The sequence below is a fragment of the Marmota marmota genome, unplaced genomic scaffold, assembly GCF_001458135.2.
Source record: "Marmota marmota marmota unplaced genomic scaffold, marMar, whole genome shotgun sequence".
In the NCBI taxonomy this organism is placed as follows: Eukaryota; Metazoa; Chordata; class Mammalia; order Rodentia; family Sciuridae; genus Marmota; species Marmota marmota.
This window is the reverse complement of record NW_025999932.1, coordinates 16,811,759-16,839,512: the sequence shown is the minus strand read 5'-3', so window position 1 is coordinate 16,839,512 and position 27,754 is coordinate 16,811,759. Positions and strand designations below refer to the sequence as shown.

General features: G+C 34.6%; 1 protein-coding gene across 1 annotated transcript in view; it reads left to right on the top strand.

The window, feature by feature from the left end:
* The window catches only part of Gpc5 (glypican 5), a 1,301,425-nt gene that overhangs the window by 1,192,130 nt on the left and 81,541 nt on the right, over window positions 1–27,754 (top strand). The window lies entirely within an intron of this gene.

Genomic DNA, 27,754 nt, shown 5'->3' with positions numbered 1-27,754 from the left:
CCTTCTTTATTTAAATTTTGTTCAGAAGATCTACCCAGTGATAAGGGTGGCATGTTAAATTTACCAAGTATTATTGTATTGTGGTTTACTTGATTCTTGAAATTGAGAAAGATTTGATGTATATAGATGATCCATTTTGGGGGGGAACAAATATTTATAATTATTATGTCTTGTTGATGTATAATTCCCTTAAGCAGTATGAAATATCCTTCTTTGTCTCTTCTGATTAACTTTGACTTGAAGTTCACTTTATCTGATATTAGGATAGAATCCCGTGTTTGTTTACAATGTCCATGTGAATGATATGTATTGTTTTGTTTTGTTTTTTCCTATCCTTTTATCCCTTGTCTGTGGATGTCTTTGCTTACAAGATGAGTCTCTTGTACACAGTATATTGTTGGCTCTCATTTTTAATTCAATCTGCCACTCTATATCTTTGATTGATGAGTTTAGGGCATCTACATTCAATATTACTATTGAGAAATGATTTTTATTCCCTGTCATTTTGACTTATTTCTAGTTTTTAATTTGAATTAGTTTCTCCTTTGATTGTCTATTCTTCTACTGAAATTTCTCCCTTTGCTGGTTTTCAACTTCATTTTTCATTTCTTCTTCTTCATGAAATATTTTATTAAGGTTTTTAATGCAGGCTTTCTAGTTGTGAATTATTTTAACTTTTGTTGACCATAAAAAGGTTTTTATTTTATTGTCAATTCTGGAGCTTAATTTTGTTGACTATAGTGTTGTTGGCTGACATCTACTTTCTTTCAGAGTCTGATATATATCATTCTAAAACCTCCTACCTCTTAGTGTCTGGTTTGAGAAATCAGCTAAGACCAAGATTGGTTTCCCTTTAAATGTGACCAGTCATTTTAATCTGGCAGGCTTTAAAATTCTAATTGTATGTTAGGGATTTTCATAATAATGTTGGTGTGGGTCTGTTTTAATTTTGTATGTTTGGGTCCTGTAAAACTCCTGTATTTGATTTTTCATATCATTCTTAAGTTTTTAGAAATTTTCTATTATTATTTAATTGAAAATATTGTGAATTCCTTTTGTTTGTATATTTGAGCCTTCATCTATCCTGATAAATATTGACCTTTTCATGTATATCCCATATGTCTTGGAATTTCTGTTCATGGTCTCTTAATATCTTTCTCTATGGTCATCTTTATGTTCAACATTATACATTTTGTCTTCATTGCCTGAAACTCTATTTTCAAAGTAGTCTAATATGCTGGTGATGCTTTCCATTGAATTTTTAATTTGTAATTAAATAAAGCTAATCCTTCATTTTGAGGATTTCTGCTTGTTTTTTTTTAAGAATCTCTATTCTTTATTGAAGTAATCTTTCACTTCCTGTATTTTCTCTCTGATATCCTGTATATCTCTCTAATATTTTCACTCTGATATCATCCTTTACCTCACAGATCAACTTAACTATGAATATTCTAAACTCCTTCTCCAACATTTCTTCCAGTGCAGTACTGATGGATTGTTATTAAAGTACTTTGGTTTGTTGGAGTAATTTGTTTTCTTGCTTTTTCATGGTTGCTTTTGTGTCTACCCATCTAACAGTATGGATCTGAGGCAGTAAAGTTTCTAACCTGTGGACTTACAGTGTCACTGAAGGTTTCCAGCACCTCACAGTTTAGGGGGAGACAAATAATAATAACAATTCACACAAACAATATACAGCATTAAACCCAAGCATTCCTTCTATGACATCTATAATGTTAATTGTCACAATAAACATAAATGATGTGATCAGTTATTGCCTACAGTACAAACAGTGAGTTTGCAAAACAGCTTACAATTTCAAATAGTGAACATGGTGAGAATAGAAGTGGTGTAGGATATTATGATTATGAGGGAGTAGGAGAGAAAATAGAAGCAAATGTTAAAGGAAGAGAAAAAGAGAAAACAATAGTAACAATAGGAAAAGAAAAGAGAGAAAGATAATCAATGGAAACAGATAAGTGAGAGAAAAACATGCATATAAAAATAAAAATTAAACAAAATAAAAAAATACAAAACAAAACTGAAATATACTAATCAATCATCCTCAGCTTCAAAATATAGCTCCTTGCAAAAGAACATTTTTCAAAAAATGCTAGAAATGAGACAAAAGAAGCAAATATGTGTCATTAAGGTCACAATTAAACAGAGAAAAGAAAAAGGAAACAAAAGATCTTGGTGAAATTTTAAAGAATTGTTTCCATTAGTGTTCAAAATTTTCTTCTTTTCTCAGCAGCGTTAGGTGGGATTGACTGAAGTGAATTGTTGCTGGAGTGTGAGAGTAAATCCTATAGTCAGAGCTCCTGGAGGCGGGGTTTAAGCTTAGGTAGGCTCCAAGTTCTTTATTGAATGGCAGTTGGTCTGAAGATTTTAAATTCATGCATCACCAGAGCCCAGCAACTGTCAGTTAATGCAGAGACCACACCAGGGATCTCCCATGGGTTCCACTCCAATGTCAGAGGAGCCAATCCTTAGTCCTCTCCATCACCCCAAAACTCCTTGTTTCCTGGTCTTTTCAATTTAATCTCTAAACACAATCACTCCACCCTGCACTTTTGAATTCCCTGCTGGGCACTTCTCCCCCTGCTGGTCCTTAGAGCCATCAGACTGGAGGAGGAGGAGCCAGGTGTGTTTCTATAGCCTGTAGGCCCTTGTGGAAACCCCTCACCATGTCTGACTTTCTCCTGGTCAATTAGGCACCCTCTACATTGTGCAGTACGGGTTTGCCATGCCTGTATTTCAGGCCCAGTTTGGATTTGCCAGGAATTGGCTCCTCCAGCTACTGGCTGCTGTGTCATGGGTGTATAGTAGTTTCTTCCTCTGTCCTCTGCAGGCAGCCAGGAGAGATGTGGTTTCCTTCCCACACAAGGATATTGTGTAACATGACTTTCAGGTTAGTCTGGCAGTATCTTTGATCTCTGATCTTTTCAAACCCAGACAGGCCACAGGTCTCCAAAAACTGTGGGTTCCTTCAACCCTTTTCTCTCTACTTTGCTCTTAGGGAGACTGCTCTGTCTATCACCATTGGTGGCCTTTGGGATTTCTTTTTTATTTTATTATATCCAACCTCCCGAGTCCCTGATCTGCTTTGAATATCCAGTATCAATTCCCAGTAAAGTCCCTTTTTTGTTTTCTATCCACCTTGCCGAGAAGCTGCCTATCTGCTTTCTTGGTTTCACACCACGGAGCGGCCACTTCTATTCTGCCACCTTGAAACACTTCCCAGCTTCTCTTATTATCCTAATACCAAACTCTCTAAATTTTACCTGACCTCACACTCCACTGTTAAACTCCCACACCCTCTGACCACCACCCACCTCAACAAGGAGTTATATGCTTCTTGTTTTGGTGTATTTTGTGGAAAACCAGGCAAAAGCCAAGTGGCTCTAATCTCTAATCTTCCATTCTGGATCTCCTAATGCCTCCTTCAAGGTCAAACTGAAGGCTAACAAAAATTTTGGACTCAATCTGTTGTCCCAGAAATTCTCAACAAATGCCTCTGGTATGTGCCCTTTATCACAACACTTCATGCATGTTTCCTTCCATTCCTTTTCTTCATCTCTGCTTCAATAAAGAACTTGTAAATTATTGCCCACGAATTTTCTTTCTTTCTTTCTTTCTTTCTTCCTTTTCTTTCTTTCTTTTGTATGTGTGTATGTGCGTGTGCCCACCAGGTATTGAACTCAGAGTTACTTAACCACTGAGACACATCCAGCCCTTTTTGAGATAGAGCCTCATGAAATTGCTGCGGCTGACTTTGAGCTTGTGATTCTTCTGCCCCAGCCTCCTGAGCTTTTGAGATTACAGGCATGTGCCTCGGTATCTGGTTTACCTAAGCATTTTCAATAAACTCTTGGCAGAGTCCACTTCTTGCTAACTCACCTATTTAAGCAAAACCTTAGAGTTATAGTTTTAAGGTATAATTCTAATCATATTATGTTTCTGCTTTGAAAAATTGACCTCCATCTTAAATTAGTTTCCACTAAATCATACAGCCTGTTGGTTGCCATTGAAATTGCCATTTTTTCATTTAATTGTTAATGTTATTGATGCAATATGTATTCATCACAAATAATTCTTAAGCATCTGCTCTGTAGGCAAGCAAAAAGAGAGATTATTGCTCCATGTGAGACATGCAATCCATGCCCCTGGGAGTTTGACTGTTGCACATTCGTTTCCTATTGTTGCTCTACTAACATACCACAAACCTAGTGACTTAAAAGAGCACAGATGTAGTATCTTACTATTCTGAAGATCACAGGTCCTAAAATCAAGGTATGGACAGAACTGCCCTTCTTTTGAAGACTCCAGGAGTCTGTCCTTCTGACATTTGCTGTCTCCCTCTCCTCTTGCTCCTTCTTCTCCATCTCTGCCTCCCCTTTACCCTTTCTCTTTTGCAGACACCCACAAAATACATTTATTCTCAATCCCCCCTCACATGTTCACACACACAGACACAAACACACACACAAGCCTTCATCAAAACTCCATTTCTGTTTTTACTTACCCCTCATAAAAAAAACCCTGAGATCACAATGGACCCACCCACATTATCCAATATAATCTAAACATCTCAAAATTATCACATCTCCAAAGTCCCCTATGCCATTTAAAGTAATATGTTTACGAATCATGGGTATTAGAAGATAGACAACTTTGGTAGGACAGTGAGGTATGGAGCACTGATCTATCTACTGCACATCAGACATAACAGACAGTTATTTGGGGACATTTTAAATTCCTTTTACTGTTCTGTAATTTTCAAGTTTTCTCTGACTGGTACATTTTCCTTTTTTAATTATGGTTGCTATGATTTGGATATGAGGTATAATCTCCCCCAAAACTCCTGTTTTAATTCAGGAATATTCAGAAGTGACATGGTTGGATTATAAAAGCTTTAACCTAATCAGATCATTCTAGTTTGAATGGACTAAGTGGTAACAGTAGGCAGGTGGGTCACGGGGGGCATGCCCTGGAAGTGTCCTTCTTCTCCGTGCCCTCTTCTCTTCTCTCTCTTGCCCTCTGTTCTTCCTCCCACCATGATCTGAGCAGCTCTCCTCTGCAGAGCCCTTCTCCCATTGTGTGCTGCCTCACCTTGGGCCAGAACAATGGAGTCAACTATCTGTGGATGGAGACATCTGGAACAGTGAGCTGAAATAAACACACCACCATTCTTCAATCACAGTAAAGCACTCACTGTTTCCTTAATAGATCACCCCCATTTTTATGAACCCCTGGGTCTTGCATAGAAACTGGGAAAATTTTAACCCAACTACTGAACTTCAAAGGTCATCCCTTTTCTGCCTCTTCTCTGACACCATGAAGCATGTTGCTTTCTGTCTCCTTTGTCTCTCAAGAGCACAGTATCTCCTTTTCTAGAAATTTGCAGAATTATTTATGTACTGCCTCTGCCTCCAGGACAGGTATTATGTCCTTTGATTTTCTATATACTCAGCACTCATCACAGTGCTTAGTACCACCATTCAATGAAATCTTACAGTTGGATTGACTAAACCATTTTTTTCTTTGGAAAAAATACACTAAAAGATATTTCTGCTAATGAGTCCTGGAGGTTAGAGAATGTGACAAATCTGCTAGGATGAACTATTAGGCTGCTCAAATTATTTTCATGGGGATAAATCAATGCCTGAAGGTCTAACACAACATTGGAAGTACATACATTGCTGTCATACTTTAAGATGAATGTGTATACACACAACATTTTTCATGAATGTTTTGTTCAAATTTAAATAACTGCCTTACTTTGTAATGATGTGATAATTTTACTGACAATGTTTTTATGACATTGTATATTAAGTATGTTTTATGAAGAATGCTTTAACTTGTTACTGCTTTAAACTCTATTCATGGTGTGTGTCTTGCAACGTATGGATTTCTAGTCAGGAATCAGCCTTGCAAGGGTATGATTTTCTTAAGGATTGTTGTTGGCTTGGCCTTTTTACAATTTGCACATGATTCGTATTTACACAATTGGTATTAGCCATATTCAGAATAGTACTTTAAAAGTTATCCAGTTCTGGTCTTTGTTAAAGGAAGTATAAAATGAAATTGAGTGACCTCTAGACTGAACCATATATTATTTATTTGACAGATAACATGAGTTGAATGTATGCAAATTAAATCCAAAAATTTTCTTGATATTAATTCCAATACCACCTCTCACTAAGGACTGTGTGAAACAGGGAGAACTGGAAAGATGTCATTGTTCTGGTTCCATTCAGTTTCTCTAATTTTAGTTTGTATTGAGTTTTGCCACTGACCTTCCTCAGTCTCCCACATGGGTCAGTTTAAATAAGGTAACAACATATCAAGTGTGGACTTTTAAAAACAATATTGTTACTTATTTTTATGCTCCTGTGGAATACTATAACATAATTCTCTCAGTGTTATTCCTTATAATGCTTGTTGTCTGTGTTGGAGTGTGTATGTGTGTGTGTGTGTGTGTGTGTGTGTGTATGTCCACTATGCATCAAAGCCAGGACAGATTACATGAACTAAACTGACACTTTTGTTTGAATAATGCAAGCTTTAATTTCAATCCCATCTGGAATAAAAACGGGCACTACATTATTTCTCAGATTGCTTGGAATAGCAACAACTAAACATTTTACTCTTCCATCTATTCTTTAACCATTAGCTGCAGACAATAGCTATTTTTCTGAAGAGTCTCTCAGAATCACCTAGGTCTAAGGTTTAATACAAAGTGCATAAGTTACAGGTTAATTTATCAGCTTACTCAGAGGTAGCTGATCTTCCAACAGATATATGGACTAACTCAATTTGTAATGACAAATTTAAAAAGAGCTAATTTATTCATTTCATTTAGAAATATTAATGCCAAGTATTTCGGAATACTTACAAATATTGGTAAGCTTAATTTCTTTATGGAAGATAATCTGTTTTGCAACTGATTTTTAAAATCTGGGAGTTGCCAATTGAAAGTGATCAGTGAATAGAGTTATTCAATCTTTCATAACCCTATGCTACAAAAATTTCATCTCTACCACAGTTAGATTAACAATGGAATGTCTACTAAGTGTACCTTAATATCCCAGTCTGTTTGCAGTATACTTCCTTTGAATTTTACATTTTGGAAACACTATAATTAAATATTATCCTTTAAATCTTCCTAATCCAAGACTTATCATTTAAAACCCTTATCAGTTAAACACATATTAATCATCTGCCACAATAGGGTAGAGTATGGTCATTGTATATTTCATTTAATATCATTGCGTCCCATTACCTAAATCTCTTTGAAGTGCTCTCCTTAAACAATCATCTCTAAATTATCCCTGAGACTATTGGCCTACAGCTAGTTAATAAAACTCAAGCATTAATAATAATGTGTATTAGACTCAAGGACAGGGGAAAACACTCAGAAATATCAACAGGTAACATATTGTACTCACTTGTGAAGATGGTATCCTCTACACAAACATAACACTTTGATTACATTTTGAAACACTATTATTATATAATACACATTAAGGTTCTTAAAAAAATAGCAAGAGAATAGGACCAGGATGATAATAAGCAGGGAACACTGAAAATGCATTCAATCTTAGAGTACCAGATATTTTCTCAAGGTAAATATGAAAATTTTTATCCCATAATTGTTCTTGATTTAAAGGGACTTTTTCAGTTGAGAAGAAATGACTTTATTAAAAAAATCCCTAACTTATTTTATCTGGTATATAAATCAGCATTTTCATTCTTTTGGAAAAATTGTATTAATAATGAGAATTGATAGTTGAGATTACAAAATCTATGGTCATTTAAGACAAATATGTGCGTACACACACACACACACACACACACACGTCTTCACATCAAAAAGTTTATAACAACAAGGATACAGATTTCCAAAACTGAAGGAAGCTGTTTTGTAACTAAATAGGTATAGTGATTAAAACTAAATACTCCTTATAGTACAGTTATTGAACCATGACAATAAAATAATAACTAAGAAAAGACCTGCTCAGTTCAAGTTTTTCGGTCATAATTCTGGAAACCAATAAAGAGACTACCATAATGAATATCTAGAAATTTACTTAGTTGCTGCAATAGTAAGAAATAATACATTTTATAAAAAATGAATAGTATCTATAAAATATATATATTCAATTTTTAATATTCACAAATACTGGCTGAGCAAGTTATTTCTTTTCAGAATTATATAACATAAGTGATAATGTGCAAATTTAAAATTAATCTTTTTCAGGATATCTGATATCTTTCTTTAAACACTTTCAAATTTCTTCATTTATAAAATGCATACTGGGTGGCACCAAACTTCTCCAGAAAGCTAAATGTGATATGCACAAATATAACTGGCACTAAGAAGAGTGTAACTTTTTAAAAAAATTTTGATACACAAGTTTTTACTGAAACTAAGTGGTAAGGGGAAGTTACTGTCAAATAACTGTTTCTAGTTCTTACGCATGAATAAGAAAGGTGCCAGCAGAGTGATTGACTGAACCATTCATAATATTAACATCCAGAATTGCATTTCTCTTTCTTTGACTATTTCTAAAGCATCATGTTGACTGCTATCATGAATACAAATAAGGATTTGTAAATAAATTGCTAAAGCTTGTATTATTAAAAACTTTAACCAAATGTTTGTTTAAAAGGCAAATTTTCCCTGGGCATTTAAAATTATTTATAAGCAGATTGTTAACTGTGAGGGATAGGCAAAGATATTAAATCTGTAACATTAGTAGCTGCTACCAGTCAAGGATCAACTAGATATCAAGATTTAGCAGCTGTGATGCTACCAAGCAAGTTAATTGCAAAAAATAATTACAAATAATGTGTACAAAATTAATTTCCACACAATTTTCAGGAATAATAATATTATGTATCTAATATAGTGTGAAAGGCATTCTGGTCCATGGCCAGACTAAAGGAAGGAAGGAAGGAGGGGAAGAAGGAAAGGAGGAAAGAGGTGGAGGGAGGGAAAGGAATCCTAAATTCATCATCAAGCTATTTCAACAGTGAAAGAGCTATTGATGATTTTGTTTCAAGCATGCATCTCCTATGGAAGATTTAGGACTACTTTTGTTCCCCTTTTTTCCTTCTGTATCTGCTCGTTTAAGCCCTTACTGACTTGCTTCCATGTGTACAGGGACATATGATTGAACAAAGGAGAGGAATCCATAACCATATGGGGCTTCTTTTTCAGAATGGCACGCAAGCAAGCAAGGTCATTGTGGATCCTGATAAATTCTAGAAGAAAACACAGGGATGTAGAAACGCAGAAGAGGGGTAGGGCTAGTCACACACTGGGAGAAGTCCTCTTTGTATATGTGGGATCCTAACTGAATCATAAAAATCATTAAAAGAGGAAAACTTTCTGACATCAGGAGAGATTGTCATTGTGAGCAGAGGAAAGAGCCTGTTCCAAGATCCTAAGACCCTCAAACTTGTTTATCACAGTAAAGTGCTGAATTAGAAGCTGATTTTTCTCTTTCATTTTTCATAAAGACAGTCAAGATCATGTTATCCCTGCTGTCTGTGGACATGGACTCATAGATTTCCAGCTACTGCATCCAAAATGTACAGCAGCTCCAGCTTCACATACTTATGTGACCATTCACTTATATTCAATATGGCTGAGCTTCTGACTTACTCTGTAATAATCTTGTCTATGATTCATAGCACACTATTTTAGAAATGAAGTCAGAGATCCAGTATAGCTATGTTTTTAGTACATTTTCTTAGCAAAGGATAGCAAATATAGCTAGTCAAGGTATTTGATTATGGGTAATCCAGGACTCCAGATTGAAACATTTTATCTACAAGCCTCAATATTTCACTTCTCTCTTAGTATTCTTCCACATATTTCTATTTCAAATATTAGCTACCAAACAATTTTTCTATTTACTGATTGTCTCAAAGAGCTCCTGCTGTTTCCCATTCCCTCATCTTCCTTTTCTTTTTTTTTTAATTTTTTATTGTTGGTTATTCAAAACATTACATAGTTCTTGATATATCATATTTCACACTTTGATTCAAGTGGGTTATGAGCTCCCATTTTTACCCCATATACAGATTGCAGAATCACATCAGTTACACATCCATTGATTTACATATTGCCATACTAGTGTCTGTTGTGTTCTGCTGCCTTTCCTATCCTCTACTATCCCCCCACCCCTCCCCTCCCCTCCCCTCTTCTCTCTCTGCCCCCTCTACTGACATTCATTTCTCCCCCTTGTATTATTTTTCCCTTTCCCCTCACTTCCTCTTGTATGTACTTTTGTATAACCCTGAGAGTCTCNTTTAGGGAATAGACCAAGAAGGGGAATAGCTGGGTCAAATGGTGGCTCCATTCCCAGCTTTCCAAGAAATCTCCATACTGCTTTCCTCATCTTCCTTTTCCTGATTGTCTGTCCTTCTTTCCCTTTTCAGGCTGGTAAATCAACACATCCTTAAGCCGTCTCCTGCTCCAGGAAGACTTCCTTCCTTTCCCTTCCTACTCTTTCACCTTCCCTAATGGATATAGAAAATAGCATTATTAACTCATCACACAGTGTTGTCCACTGCATACCCTAGACTACTGAGAACTTTGAGTGCACGTAGGCATTCACATCTACTGGGTGATTCGATTAAATGTCTGATGGCTTTGTGGAACTTGAGAGCATAATGTTAAGTGAACTCCGAAAGTCGGGAGTCAAATGTTTTCTCTCATATGTGGAAGATAGAGGGGAAAACAGTGGAAAAGTAGATGGTCTTATGAAAATAGATGGGAGGGGCTGGGGATGTGGCTCAAGCGGTAGCGCACTCTCCTGGCATGCTTATGGCCCGGGTTCAATCCTCAGCACCACATACAAACAAAGATGTTGTGTTCGCCGAAAACTAAAAATATAAATATTAAAATTCTCTCTCTCTCTCTCTAAAAAAAAAAAAAAGAAAGAAAATAGATGGGAAGCCGGTATAGTAGAGGAAGAAGACCAGGGGCAGAGAGCAAGAAAGAAAAAGGGAGGTGCTGGGAAAAGAAATTGATTAAATTATGTTATGTGCAAGTGTATCACAATGAATCCCACCATTGTGTATAATTATAATGCACCAATAAAAATTAATAAAAGGGGGAAAACACCCCATCCCTGTGTAGATCTAGGAATGGTCACTGTGATATAGGATGCACTAGTGTGGAAATTCCTTATTTCATGAACTGTTAAAGGTATGTTTGAGCCTAAATTCGATTGTTGAGGCTAAAGAGCAAAATCACCCAATAGAAAGGATCAAAAATGAGTGGCTGGATGGCATGATAATGTTTACCTTCATAGTCAAAAGGCAATAATCCACTAATGTTCCCCAGTACAATGTAGCAAAGAAATTAAGAGCTGTGGGCCAAAAACAACGGGAACTTAGAAATTTTGTTTTCCCAACACTTTTGGCTTTCCTAGTTTAAATTTATTTTGTCCCCATGTCTGTTTCCCTGTCTTAGGATTGAAGATGATGTCACAGGACACCTTAAAAGAAAAAAAAAAGTAAACAAACTAAAACCAAAGACTCTTCAGACAGGGGAAAAATGATCTGAAAAACCATCTTATGAAAATGTGTCATGTAGGGATAAAGGACAAAAGCATGTTTCATGGGAACATCAGCTATTTCAACAGTGAAAGAACTACTGATGATTTTGTTTCAAGTATCTGGTGAATTCAATAACAGGGAGTAACTATCCGTGAAAAGAAAATCAGTGAAACAAGTAGGTTGGTCTACATTGAGAGACAGCACTAATTTTACCAGAATTTTAGTGAATGACTCAGCTCAACAATAATTATAATTAGTGGTTAAGTCCTGCTTCCAGATTATTAATGATTATCTATTATGTAGTGATATGACTAAATCTTTTAAAGAAAATTTTCTGCCACTAGAGTGCTAAACGTAGTTATGATGAAAATTGCCAAAGGGACTATGACTAATTATTAAACTTCTAGAGATTGGGAAAAAAAAACAAAAACAAAACAATGCCCTTCATTCACAGTCTTCCTTTTTCACATTATTAATGTATGGGTTGATAGTACCAGTCTATCTGAAAGGTCACTTCATATGTGATGTTCCATTGGTAATCTTTCCATCAATGGTAATGACAAGAGTAAATGTCACACTCTTGTTTGGTCTACTTTTGAAAATTCTACCAAATGCCAGGTCATTGTAATTTTCTAACCACTCAATACGGGAAGGTTCAGGGGATTGTTTATTTCCTTCTTCAGTTAATGAATCAGCAGATGATGATGCATTTCACAAGTCAAACTAAAACATGAAAATGTCACCCAGGGTTCTAAAGATTTATCAGATATTTCTGGATTTAAGAGTTGGTCAGTCGCTGGAGCACCTATTTTTAAAGGCACCAAGCCCCAAATGATTAACATCTGCCTATTAAATGGATAACAGAAATTATGACAAATTTTATTAAAGCACTTAGATAATTATACTGATTCTAATCTGTCCTTCCACCTGAGAATGTATATAATGAGACTCCAACAAATAAAGGTTTTCTCATCATTTGCACATAATCATTCAATGAGAGGTAGAAACCATTAACTGATATTTCATTTTCCTCTTCCCATATTTTTAAGACAGCTCTTATATTGGGGGCATATCATTTCCACTGAAGATGGTAGTTATGAAAACTCATTTCCTTAAATCATACAACCACAATTATTTTTAAGAGAAAGAAAAGATCTTATGTTAACATTGGAGCAGTTGAAACTCATAGTCAGGTAGAACCTTCACAACAATTCTCCATGGGCTATTCAATCAATCTAGGAATCCATCATGTGGGTGGTTTGGTTTGTTTATTGAAAATCACATGAAGTAAGTTTTGTACCTTTCATTTGTTTCATCTATTAAGAGGTGACATGTATCAAAGACAACATATGTGTATTGAGAAGATGTAAAATATGAGAGCTAAGAGACTAGACTCCATGACAAACTTATTCTGTGCAAATGCAGGTCTGCAATTTACTGTGTAACCTCAGATAGCCTGTCTCTGTGCACTATCATATTTTGTATCAGTCTTTTTATCCATCAAATGAGAGTACTAATTGGGCTGCCTTACAGGGCTATTGTGTAGACTAAATGAGTTACTATAAGTTAAGGGCTTATACCAATTCTGGCACAAGTAGTGTGCGAACTTTATTTATCGTTATTGTTATTGCTTGTACTTTCTCAGGACTTAATTACTCAAAAATCAACCATACCAAAATATGGATAAGAAAATGTCCCCTACTGATGGATATTGAAATTCCTAATTGGAGCATATACTTGGAATTGCAGTCTTCATCTGAAAGGTCAACTAAATTAAGTAATTGACCTTAATGTTTACTCAAAGAAGCCATGGTTCTTTCCATTAAGAAAATAATAATGGGTTTTCATAAAATGCAGTATGTAGAAAATGTTGTATCTTCGCATGAGCAAATTTGGATTCCAGTAGTCTTGCAAAACTTGCATTCAGAAGAGCTCTTTCAACTAAATGCTCTTAATAGGTAGGCATGGATGGATAATGGAGTTTGTTGTGGCTTTGTACTTAGGATAAATAGATAAGGATTACAATGAGGATGCTAAGAATCCTAAAAGGCTCACTGAGAAGGTAGGCGTATCTTAAGAGAGCCAGCAAAAGAATTTAAACAAGAGCAGAAATAAAATAGGATTCAATTACTAAAACTATAACGATGTCAATAGTAGAAAGAATGTACTCGAAACTTCTGGTAAATTATTATGATAAAATAGTACTTTGAGTTCATGCTTTGATCTTCCACGTGCACTCCAAACACAGCATGAAAATTATTAGATAAAATAAATAAATAATAAATACCAGATGTAGCCACACTCAAAAACAAAGCAATACTTGATGGGTCAGAAATGGAACAAAATTCCTCATGGGTGAGAACTGTGGCACTAAGCCCCAGGCCTGCAGTCATTCTGATGAAAAAGCAAGAAGAGGAAAGAAGAACTGTAAGCCCAATGAAAGACTGAACCAGCTCCATTAAATTAAATGAGCAGCCCAAGGGGCTCGTGGTTCCCTGCAAGGAACCTGACAACAGTGGCCCTAGTGACTAGAACTTCAATGTGCATACTCCTAAAAATTCCTAAAGAAAGTATAGGAACCACTTGGACTGAACTTAATTCAAATTAGTCTTTTACCAGCTTCATGCAAGGGAAAGAGTCCTTAGTGAACAATATGAACTTGTTACTGGTTTTGAAACAGGAGGAATATTAAACTTCAGATAAGCCTGCAGAAAGAATACTCCCAATAGCCTAAAGAACCATAAAGTAAGAAAAATGACCAATAAAATTGATGGATTAAAAAAGAAGCCACTGCCAAACTGGAAGGCAATAATTAGAAAATGTGTTTAAAGTCAGAAAATTGTGATAAAAAAGTATTAAATTAATAACACCTATTACACAAAAACAAATTATGAAACAAAACATATATGACTCAAGAGAGGTGGACAATAATAAAGATCTCAGAACACCAGGAAGTCTTTAAAAACATAGTAATTAGAATGAAAACAAAATTAGATGCATAAGATTAATTTGGCTTTGTATTACTCAAAGGGAAAACCGTAATTTAGAAGATAATAAATGTTTGATTCAGATAAGTTACAGTCAAATTAAATGAAATTTTTTTAATGAAAGAAAATTTTAAAGCAAAGAAAACAAATTAGAATCTCCATAATATATTTAGTAGGAATTCCAGAGAAGCAGAATTGAGAAAATAGGAGAAAAAAAAGTAATATTTTGGGTAAAAAATGAGAATTTTTCAGCCATTAAAAACATGAAGTATTAAGAATTATAATGCAAAAATAAAAAATTTAAAAAATAAAAATAAAGTATTTGGAATGCTTCTGCAAAAAAAAAAAAGAAAGAAACATGAAGTTTTAAATTAAAAGTGCACATCTAGGTCTGATCATTATTAAAAAAATAAGTTAATACCCTAATATTAAATTTAAGATTAAATTGTGATGAAAGAAAAAGTATTAGATAATATGAGAATAGAGGAGGTCTCAGAAAATATGACACTTTTGAGATTAAAAACATAATTTTTTTAAATGAGGAAGTATAAGAATACAAACATGTCCATGTATCTCTCTCAGATAATGATAAATCATATTTCTTAAAAAAATCAACAAGAATAAAATTTGAAGTTAAAAAACAATTGAACAAATGTATAAAACTAAATTCTACAAATATAAAATGTACAAGGTTCAATATACATGGAATAACAAAAATTGACTACATGGTACATCAAAAGAAATATCAGTATATTTCAAACAAATTCACAATAGCTAAACTGTGAAGCCAACCTAGATACCCTTCAGTAGATGAATGGATAAAAAAGGGGGGCATATATATACAATAGAATTTTACTCAGCAATAAAAGTGAATAAAATCATGGCATTTGCAGGTAAATGGGTTGGAGAAGATAACGCTAAGTGAAGTTAGTCAATCCCCCCCCAAAATGCCGAATGTTTTCTCTGATATAAGGAGGCTGACTCATGGTGGGGTAGGGAGGGGGAGCATAGGAGAAATAAATGGATTCTAGATAGGACAGAAGGGTAGGAGGGAAAGGGAGGGGGCAGGGGATTAGAAAGGATGGTGGAATGTGATGGACACCATTATCCAAAGTACATGTATGAAGAGATGAATTGGTGTCAACATACTTTATATACAACCCCAGAGATATGAAAAATTGTGCTGTATATGTGTAATAAGAATTATAATGCATTCCGCTGTCATTTATTTAAAAAAAAAATCAATTAAAAAAAAGTGAAAGGAAAGGACAGAAGTGTTTCATACCTGTGAAGAAAAATGGGAAGAACATTGAGTAGGAAAAGACTCAGTGTAGGGTGCACCTCTGAGAAAGCTTTGCAAGGCCAGTAGGATGTCCAAGAGCAAACATTGCTCAGTAGAGGAGTCCCAGCTCAGGAGGAAATGGCCCTGTGCTAGTACCATTCCCAAATTCAGTCATGGGTTGTGAGCATCCCTGGGACAGCATGGCTTCTACATAGAGACTGCAGCACCTCCCAAAGGTAGAGTGGCAAGAAACTATCAATTAACCCCACTGTTTTCAAGTTCTCATTATAGGGAAGGTTGGTGCCGCACACTTCCATATCTGCCACATAGACCCTTTCAAGCACCCTGGGTGCTTTGCTGTTGAATTTTAACATAGGTTGGTGAGAAGGAAACCTTTGGAAATACTTGTCTTAAGTGAAGCAGTTAAAATGTAGGTCAAAAGTAGAAATAAAGTTTTGAGAACCATATAAATGAAGAACACTGTTCACCAAATAATGCTATTTGATAAGATTACTCAGGAGAGAAATATAAGTTAAAAAGATAGAAATGGCTTGTCTTTTTTTTTTTAACAAATGTCACCTATTGTGTGTCAAATACTGTTCTTTGCACTTTATTAATCAACTTATATAACCCTTATGTGTTAGTCAGATTTTTGTGACTGTGACCAAAAATGCCCAACAAGAACAACTTGGAGGAGAAAAGTTTAAATTGGGGCTAGTGGTTTCAGAGGTTTCAGTCCATGGTCAGCTAACTCCATTGCTCTTGGCCTGAGGGAGGCAGCACATGGCGGCAGAAGGACATGGTTGAGGAAAGATACACAGCTCATGGTAGTTAGGAAGCAGAAAGTGAGTTAGAGAAGAGCTAGGAACAAGATATAGTCTGAGGGCACTCCGCAGTTTCCTGCATTTTCCAGCCATGTCTCACCTCCTATGGTTGTCAGCCAGCAGTCCATTCAAATTATTAATCCATCATGTGAATTAATTCATAGATTAGGTTACAGCTCTCATCATCTAATCATTTCACCATGGATCGTTCCTGCATTGCCTGACACATGAGTTTTTCAGAGGACATTGAAGATGCAACCCGTAACACATCATAACCACCACAAGTATATTTTTACAGATGAGGCAGCCAGAACAGAGAGATTAGTTAATTTACTCAGAACCACAGTTAGTAACAGAAAATAACAAAATCTCATAACAGAGCTATATTTAATTCCAAGGTAAAATGGAAAACCAGAGAATAAAATTGAAAGATGGTTAGAAAAGTCAGAAAGAATGAAGAAATACAAGTTTTTAGGAGTCAAGAGAGAATTTTGTAGAGAAATGGACAGTCAAATGTATCACTAGTCCAGAGAAATATCAATGGTGAGGAAGCTCTGAGTATGGTATTGAATTTGTAGATCTATAGTGACTTTGAAAAGATAGTAGAATAAAAAGAGAATAATGAACTGAGAAATCAAAAAGGGAGACAATTCAAATTGCATTTGTGATCATGACAAGAAAATTAAATACATCTGTGGGAAGAATCTAGAGAAACAAGATAGCATGCAACTTATTTAGTGAGATTTCAAAAGACATACTATCTATCCATCCAATGGGGAAATGGAAAATTCAGTTGAGAAATTAAAGAAGGCAGAAGGGAGAGAACAATGAAGAAGTTGAATGATGAAACTGGAAGAAAAAGAAAAAAAAACATTGAATTGCAGAATTATCTCATTTAAAACATTTAGATAGAAAGTTTTTAAATTTTTTAGTCAACTGGAAAGTAAAGGTCAGTTCCCAAAATTTAAGGGAAAAGACTGCCTTGGAAAGTTAAAATATTGAAAATACTTGAGATTTTTATTTTGTGAAATTTAATAGTCAATCAGAAATGTGATAAAGGGTTTTCAAGTAGCATTGAGGACACACACACAAGCATGTGTAGAGATGCACGTGTTCATTATGTGCATGCGTGTCTGTATATATGCATATGCATCCTTGTGGGTATTTGTATCAGAAATTCTTTCAAAGGATAAGAAGGAAGAGTCAATGGTAGTGGTCTACCCTCCTCAAGCTCTTAAGTGGATTAATGGTTTGGGGAGAATTTTAAAGCAGCAATAAGACCTAACAAAAGTTGTTTTGCTTTTGATTTCACCAAGTGATATTTCTACATAAAATCAGTTGTCAGAGATTCCTCCCAGAAAAGAAATTTGTTAGTCTAATTTCCAAACAAAATCAGTGGTTGCTGCTGGATCATGTGTATGTGTGTGTGCATGTGCATGTATGTGTCACCAAATTTTACTCTTAAAATCCTTTTTCTTTAATAAATATTGTATTTTCCAGAGGATGTGAATTCCTGCTGACACAGACTACCTCCTCCCATGAGTTGACACATATCTTTTGAGTTCAGTGTTATTAGAGTCCGAATAGGGCTCCTTTTGATTCTCTGTTCTCTGGGGTACACAGCTCTGTACTTACATAGTGAGTAGTTTGTAAGAAAGTTCATTGTAATATGAAGAAACAAAATTTGAGTAACTTCATCTCTTTCATTCTATCTGACCACTTAGGTTTTTATTGTATTTAAATTTAAAATAGTGAAACAGGATGAGGAGCATAAATTATATAATTTTATTTTGTTAAGTTCAAATTTTAGTTAATTCATCAAATATTTCATGGCATTTTCAAAATTTCTTATTTTAATCTTTACTTATATGTGTTAAAACTAAAAAGTGAATCAAAATATGGGTTATTACTGATATTTACAGGATTATTATTGAAAATCATTCTGTCTTATAAAAGTGGAGGGTTTTATGTAATCTAGGTATTCACCGGACCCAAGGGAAGGGCAGCTGGCTAACATACAACTGATTTCATGCAGAAAAGCATATGCATCTGGTGGTTGGTGGAGGGAATATGAAATTGGTAGATGAAGAATGGTAGGGTATTGAGGCAGCCTGCCATTGCAGCTGTCAAGTCTTTTGCTGGATTGGCACATCATTCGTTGTGAGTTTATGGAATTTGATGATCCTCTGCACCAACCCATACCAGCCAAAAGGTCTAAGCTCTGCTAGATGCTTTCATATGCTGGTCACTCCAATGTATCTGGATTATATTTAGCATTCATATCAACTGCAGTGATATGCTGGGGCCACATCACACCAACCTTTGCTCATTATGCACACCTTACCCCTGATATCTAGTTGGTAGCTTGAACTTAGCAATGGGGTTTATTTACACCACAGATATTGGCAAGTATGATAAACCAGGACTCTCCCCAACTCTGTAAACAGCCACTTGTTAAATATTTACTTGTGCACTAATGAATAAGAAGATAAAAAAACATGTTTAATGTAATGTGAGTAGACGCTAACAGAAAGTTGCTCTTTGCTAGATGAGGAAAATGAGGCTGAAACCTTTAGAATTTCTTAATGAAGAATCCTAGAAAGGGTGGGAATAATAATCCAGGGTGGCAAGATTTCCTAGTGCAAGAGCAGAATGACTAAATATCCTTTTTTTTTTTCTTTTTTTACAATTACTCTAACAAAATCTTATTCAAATTGGGAGAATGGGGGGGATATATATTTTTTCATATATTGTATGTATATATACTCATATAAATATATGAATAATTTGTTTTTTTTAAGTCTTTCCCGGTCTTTTTTAATTGCCTTACAACAGGTATTCAATGCCATATCAGTGAGCAAACTGTTAGTATTTTAAGTATGTTGGGTTTTTTTCAACATTTTCACAATGAATAAATAGCCCTTGACATCTTTAACTGCAAATGAAAATTGCAATTACATTTAGAGCCTCATGTTTCTAAAAGCTGTATCTATTCTGTATTTATTTTTGAATCTGTTATGTCATATATTTTTGTTTTATTTATCAATACAGTTGCTTAGAAGAGAAGCACACAAGCCCTAAAAAGTGATAGAGTGTATGGACTCTGATATCACAAATATCGACAAACATTTTGTAAGGTCACAGTAGAGCTAACCCTTGGGATACAAAATCTTGCAGTAAAACATGAAGTAGAGAAGCTTGCCTTAATTATATTTTAAAATTGAAACACTACTACAGAGAGCTCGAATAAAGCTTGTGTATCTTGGTTTCTGATTAAAGGATCAAAATGTCAATGCTAATAAAATAATGAATATAAATTTACCCATTAAGTGTAAAACTTTTTTCCAAAGAATAATCATAGGACTCACCAAGAGGGACTACCTTCTGCAGAATTCATGCTCACTTAACATATGTATGTCTTCCCTGTTTCTGCACTTTAAATCAGTCTCTATTAACCTGCTTTCTGATTTATTTCAAATGACAGAGGTTCAATTTTCAAAATACTTAGGAACCCTTCAGTTTCAATAATTCTGTGACAAAGCTATTTTAATCTGTGTTTTCTCTGTTCTATAATACAAGCACTTTATTTTCCTTAGAAGATACAAAAAACAAGACAGAATTGGGGATCAAATAAACCTCACCTCAAATTATGTTTTGCCACACACTAATTAAACATCTTTATATGTGCTATTAATACATATTGAGCTCAGCTTTTATAAGCTTTCATTAATTTCTTCCAGCTCTCCTTCTCACCTTTTCCCATCCCTCTTAGTAACTTATAGTTCTAATTCTTTCAAGCTATTTCATATCAGTATGTTGCTTTCTGTGAATTAAATTGTGCATGCTGAAGAGGACAAAGCACAATGGTGTTGACAAGAGTGGACCCGTGGAAAACTGGACATTGCAAGGTCTCATCAGACCATTTTACTTGTAGCCCAATCAGATTCCAATGTCAGACAGAGTTTATGTGTGTCTGTTTAGGGACGTTTGTTATGCATGACAATATGAACTGTGTTCAGCAATTTTCCAGACGCAAGGGTGAGCAAGGCAGGCGCTCTTCCTTCTCTGTTCATAATTTATACTAAATTGATGCAGGCAGATATACTGTAATTTTTTTTTTATTTCGAAGTCAGAAACAGCTATTGAATCATTTATGTTTTCTTTTTTGCTTGCTAGAAAATTAAATATTCTCCATATTGAGGATTTTTAGAGTGTTTGAGAAAATTATTCAGTTTGCTGTGTGTAATGATGAACTACATTGTAATTCAAGAAAATTCACTTCTCAGGATATAATATTTCAAGGTATTCAGATAGGAATATTATCTCAGCTGTTTGTGGGATTTTTATACCCTTTTTAAATTTAATCTTTAAATTTCATACTAAAGCTGAAGTAGGATTCTCTTGCTATAATTATTAACCTCTACAAACTAAAAACTCACTTTCAAATTAGGCAGTGGAGAATGTTCCTTTTTGTAGCATTGAAACACCTCTAATTTACGATCAGACAAAAACACTGAACACTCAAAAATTGAAGCTGCATTAATTTAATGAACATATATTGAACATATAATTTAATGAACATATATTGCAATGAAAAACTCTTAAAGTAGCTTTAGAATTTGTGACTATTAACTGCTGTATGTGAAATTCAGCCCTAAAATATGTACCATCCTAGATCCTTCTCCTTTTCTTTCCTTTGTCTCCAAAAAAAAAAAAAAACCATATTGTATATAATTGTTCAGAAGCAGGTAAATCCCAAAATCTCCAGAAAAGAGTTTTGGTTTCCTCAATAATCCGCTTGAATACTTAGCAAGTCTGATGATCAGGTTTTGATCTTTTTATTTTTTTCTGTTCTGTGAAACAAAAACCACCATTGTCAGTTATTTCCCCTTCTCTGGAGTAAAAGAAGACATGGGTGTCTTTGACATGTAAGTGAGAAGGTAGTTCACATCATGGTTGATTTTACAGGCTGAATTTCACATACCTGTTCTCCAGAAAAAAAAAAATTCCTCTCAACCATTTAAAAAAACTCAGATTAAGCTACTGGATCCAAAGAAACACATTAACATAAAATATTTACACATTAAATATGTGTAAAAGAAGTAAGACTTCTCTCTGAATTTATTGACTCAAAATTATTTAACACCTTCATGATTTAGCCATTGTTCATTATTATATCAATGCATAATAGATAGTAAAATAAATGAATCTCTAATGTAGAAAATAAATATATATGGCAGAGACTGGTGCATATATCATCTAAAACTTATATTGTTAACAGAAGGAGGAGACTAGAAATGTTTAGTAATCACATTTAAAACACAAGACATTAAAACTCAGCAGAATCAGATTAGAAATGGGGGGTGAGAGATGTTAATAGATGACAAGTTTCAATGGCATTCATTCAATGGGTTTCTACATTATAATTTTTTTTGTCCATATTATTGATGATTACGTTCCATATGTCCAGGTTTGATTGTTTCTGTTAATATTTCCATGTAGTTATTCCAATTAACAAAACACCCCACACTACCTTCTACACACTAGTTTTTGAATGTGTATCACTTGCTTTTTTTACCTTTTTATTTGCCATTTCACTGAACTTAATATGCATTCAAATAATTTATGCTTCCAGGAAGTGGGGTGAAGATGAAAGATGCACATGACAAAAAAAAAAGTCCTCTCTGGCCCAAGTTTTCTATTTTATTGTATTATGTTGCTAAAATTTAAGTATTTTTCTTTGCTAGCCCTTCATTACTACCATTTCCAGTTCCAAAGATGCAATAACAACCCTACATCTTCAAGTCTCAGCTCATCCAAACTGATAACCACTGTCATTGTTTTCCCCTTCTTGGTAAGGTAAAAATCTCAAAACCATTTTGACTTTGATCATTGCGTTGTTTACATAGGGTCAAATCTCCCACACTTCAGACAAAAATAGCCTGCTTGCAAAAACAATTGTTGTGAATAATAACAAGCATTTTAATCACTTGTATTCACAGAGGAATTTGCATTAATAAGCTTTCTTTTGAGAACTCAAGAAAAATACATCATCATCCCTCTCCTGGTACAAACTACTTGGCCTCTCTTCTTTTCTTGAAGACAGGTGGGTCAGTTTACAAGAACCAAACACACACTCCTCCTTTAGTTATTTTTCCTTAAGCTAGACTCGAACTACACAGCACTTAAGATGTTTCTTTGTGAGATTAGAGATGTCACAGAGATTCATAAATTGTGAACTCTCTGCCCAAATGGTAAACATTGCCTGTCAGGACAAAAGCAGTTTGAGATTTTACTGGGTATCACACTCCGCAAGTTAATAAGCATAGTACAACTGGAACCATCGACCTCTTAGGAATATTGCTCCCACTTTATTGATAAAGAAAGCAGTTGGTGCAGTAAAGAAACAGCTATAGCCAAAGAATGATGGAGATCTAAGTCGTGAAATTTCCTATTCTCATCTAGAAGGCCTGTTTCTTCTAGTTTTCAGATACAAAGAAGAGTCATAAGCTATGTATTTGATGATGGAGAACTCGTTAGGAGAAGAACAACTTTTAACTTTGATGTTATCAATGCTCAATAATAATACCCTAGGTTGTTTATTTGACAGAGGAGGGCTGTCAAATTCAATAACCCTAAAAAATACCTTTAGTATTCTTTTAGCTATTTTTAGTCCTTTTTAAAAGATGAATTTCTAATCTCTATACTGTAATAAATGTCAAAAATTTTTACTAGCAATACTATTTAAAGCCATTCCAAAATTTATAAACTCCTCCTAATTATTCTTTGTTTCCAGATGTGACAAAAAAGAAAGAAGATAAAAATAGAGGATTTTTTGAGGAAAAAAAAAATATATATATACATATATATGTATATATACACACACACATACATGCATATATATGTGTATAAACAATGATTTATATTTGTATAAGCAATTACTGAAACAATGATCAATATATAATAAAGCATATGTAATGTATAATGTAATACCAAATAATGAATTATACACACAAACATACAATCTCTCTCAATTAATTTAAAAATTGATTGTTTTAAATGTTCTTTGTTTTGCTAAATACTACTTATTACCATTGCAAAGTATTTAGGATCTGACAAAATGAATAGTTTAAAAATGTTTAGTCCACGTGACAAATGGAGCAAAAATTTTACCAAGGTATTCGGAAACTGATATTCACGATTAACACTGCCAAAGAATTTCCTGGAATGTGGGCTCAAATAGTTTAAATTTTGGACATGTCTCCCCCAATTTTAAGTACCTTTGGAAAAATAGAATAAGATATTCTGTCATTTGTTGGTTTAACTTGGCTGGAAAACTTTTTACAAAAAGCTCTTTCATCAATAGATTAATGTTTGTTAAGCAAATAAAAACATATATTTTAGAGCTAAAACAAAAGCAGTCCTCAAAAAGGAAAGTACTTCTAAATGCACTTTAATCAGTTTAAGTGTTTTATAAAACTAATGCCAATTTGAACACTCTGTCAGTGATGTGCCACTAGTAGGCTCTTTCTATAATTATGAGTAATCAGATCTCAAATTATAAACTCTGCAACGTCCAATTTTAGTGCCCAGTTTCTTACCTCAAGCAATCAAACTGTTCATCACAATTACTCCATAATGCTGTAATTTTTTTTAAATCTCCATATTGAAAATTCCATGATCTTCCTTTAGAACCTAATTCCCTTTACAATTCAGAACTTCTTTCTCTTGTGTAATATCTGTTCTTCTTTGCCCTAGGTTCCTTGAAACAATGATTTATCAGTTCAGGTCTTGCAATAACAGCTTTCTCTTCTCTAATTTTAGATGTCTCTACACATTTTTCCTCACAAATATTATTTCCCATCCATTGTGTAAGCTTTCTTTCATCTGAAAAAAGTACAGAGACTCTTATTGTGTATTTTTAAAAGGTTGTAGTATCTATGTCTTGAAATATTAAGTGGATGGTGGTGTTACTTGACACAGCAAAGTTCTTTATTGTTTCTCTTTAAAACAGTTTGCTTTGCATCATGGAGATATGCTCACTCCCATCCAAAGAGTTGTCCATTTTGCCCAGAACTATGTAATCTAAATCAGTCCAATGTCATGCAGACTTCTCTGAGTAAGAATGTCAGAGGTAGTTTTGAAGAAGAAATAAACTCATGGTGTAGGAATCTGGGGGAAAACCCAGGTTCTCCTGAGAAGTAAACTGCTGTTAGGTCCAACCTTTTTCTCTAACCTGACCAGACATCTTGGCAGTAAACAGCTGGTAGTTTGTAGACAACAAAATGCATATGGCGCAAGTAAACCACCCAATAGAATATTTAGGGTAAAACAGAATATTCCTTTCCTATAGTATTTAGTTCTAAAACCTCTGTTAGTGCACTTGGGTAATAAAATCACCATTTATTCTATGAGGATGTAGTGGAGCTTGAGGGTGAAGAAGGGCCTTCAGCAGAAGGTACTTGTGGGTGGAAATTGTTCATCCATTTATCGGTTATAATGAAACAACTTGCTTCATTTTGTTCAGTCTCAGTCTCCTTATCTGTTCACTACAGATAAATTATAACAGTATATAGTGTTTTGAAAATCAAAAGAGAATTTATAGAAAGTGTTTAGGTTACTATCTAAAATTAAGAAAGCACCCATGTTTCTAATTAATACCATAATTGTTTGCTTTTGTGCTCTCAGTGGAGAACATGTTTGCCTATAATTCTCATACACAAAACACTGTAGAAGTTATTTAAATAAGGAAAAACAATAAGAAGAAAAGGAGTTGTATTTAAAAACCAAATTATATATATTATGGTTGATGGCTATCTGTGAAACTTGCTTACAGTATTAGTTTATGGAGAAGAGTGAATATTTTTTTAGTTCTGCTTTGAAACCTGAGGTGGATTATCAAAATCAAGATTGGAGTCAGCTTTCAAGTCACCACTACTCCACTGTGTGTTCTCAGTTTGAGGCGAGATTCCTTGCGTTATTCTTCTGGTATTTGTTGGCTTTGTATCATTTTGCCTCCTTGTCAAAATTCAGTGTTGGCTGCATGAAAACAACCGGCATTTGTTTCTTCTGGCAAAGAGCTGCAGCAGGAGAATGGCTGGGAGAGCTGTTTGTGGAATAACTCTGCATTAGTGAACATTTTTGATCTCTCGGCTTTCATCCCAGTAAAAACCACGAGGGAAGTAGCAAACAGTAAAAATTATTTCCTTTATTGTAAAATTGCAATGGTAACATGACTTTTTTAAAAGGGGCCTGTTTGTAAAGGCAATACAACTGACATAACTTTGAGTCTATTAATGTAAAATACTGGCAAATTGTTTTGCTTTTCTCCTGGATATTCCAAAGTGCCAGGTCTTAAGTTTAAGTAATTTATTGCAAATCAGTAATCTATTTGGAATGTGAAAGCAGTTTTGCACATAAATACATACTATATCAATAACATCAAAATTATCAATCATTTGTTTTTATTTAAGAATTGTATGGATTGATTAGTTATGTTAACAATTACATCACTAATCATTTGGCACAACCTCAATGTTATAGGAAGACATCTTAGGCTTCCAATACTGCCTACACTATTCCACCCAAATATATATAATCCTTAAAAGAAAAATAAAGAAAACATCTTTTTAGAAATCTCTTGCATGAGTTTTATTACAATCATTCCAATTTTTCATATGAGATGTGACTTACTTCCATGATTTCTTTAAGTCTCTCAAAGATAATTGGTTTTCTCCTAAGAAACATTAAACATACTCATTCTCTCTCTCTCTCTCTCTTTCTCTCTCTCTCTCTCTCTCTCTCTCTCTCTCTCATATGCAGGTGTATACACACACACAACACTAAATAGCACATCTGTTTTTAAACAATTTGATATATTCTTTTAGTTTTCTTATTTAGATGTATACAATGAAGGTAAATTGTAGCAAAAAGTTTTATGCTTAGGGAAATATCAACTATATTTTCCTTTTACTTAGTATCTTTAGAGATGTAATTATAATAGTGCTGGTGCTGCTATGTCTACTGAGTGAATTAGTTTCAACTCAAGACCAAGTACATTAAGGTTTCATTGTCAAGGGTCACAAATTGTTTTCTGGTATTTGTAGAACTCAAATTATGGCTGAAATTTTACAAAATAAATACCATTCTTTTCTAACATGTTTACTTAAAATGTGCACCATGAACTGTGTATAACTAAATAGCAAAATTCAGTTCTAAATAGGAACTCTCGTGACTCTCATGTTATCTGATATTGAATTGTCTGCATTTTCCATCTTTTGTAATAAATTTTGAAAGATGCTTTGGTATATTTTCAAACTTTTCCTTTCAGCTTATTTAATTCTGAGAACTATAATGAATGGCATTCCCCCAAACCTTACCCTTGGAATTGCTACCTATTTAATTCCAACAACTTTAAGTGTCTTAAATGAGACCATTTCTTATGTGTAGCTGGTCCATTTTTCTGAGGAAAGTCAAGCTGCTGGGAACTCAGTATTCTCATCTGTAGTTTCCCTTTTATCCTGTGATTAGACCTTGCTAACACCCAAAGTATAAAACTAAAAGATAAGCTATGTGAGTTTTAGAATTAGATTTTTATCATCTCTCCTTGGAAAAAAAATCACAAAGATTCATTTAACCTTAGTTTCCTCAGCTATGAAAAATTCAAAATGTAGATGGTAACTCTAATGGCTATTCTATTAAGATATTACATATACGAAGAGAAGAAACTTATCACACAAATACTGCCGGCATCCCACTAAGGAAAGCAATATTTTCATCTTTACTATGACCTAGTTTGATGAGCTTCTACTTTTTCCGTGGATCCTGAACAGGAAATGAGCGAGTGTGTGGCCAGCGCCGGGCCCGGCTCTGCAGGCGGCCCCCGGCGGCCCGGCACAGCGAGAAGGGTCCCCGCCTGGCCCGGCAGATGGCCTGCGCCCTCCCGGCTCTGCTAACGGCCCCGCCCACCCGGCAAACGGCTCCCCCCCTGAGACGACCTGAAGGGAATCTAACCAAGCCTTTATGAAATAGCGAACTGGGAACTAAAACCAGAGATTGTGTCAGACCAGAGACAAGCCAGTTCC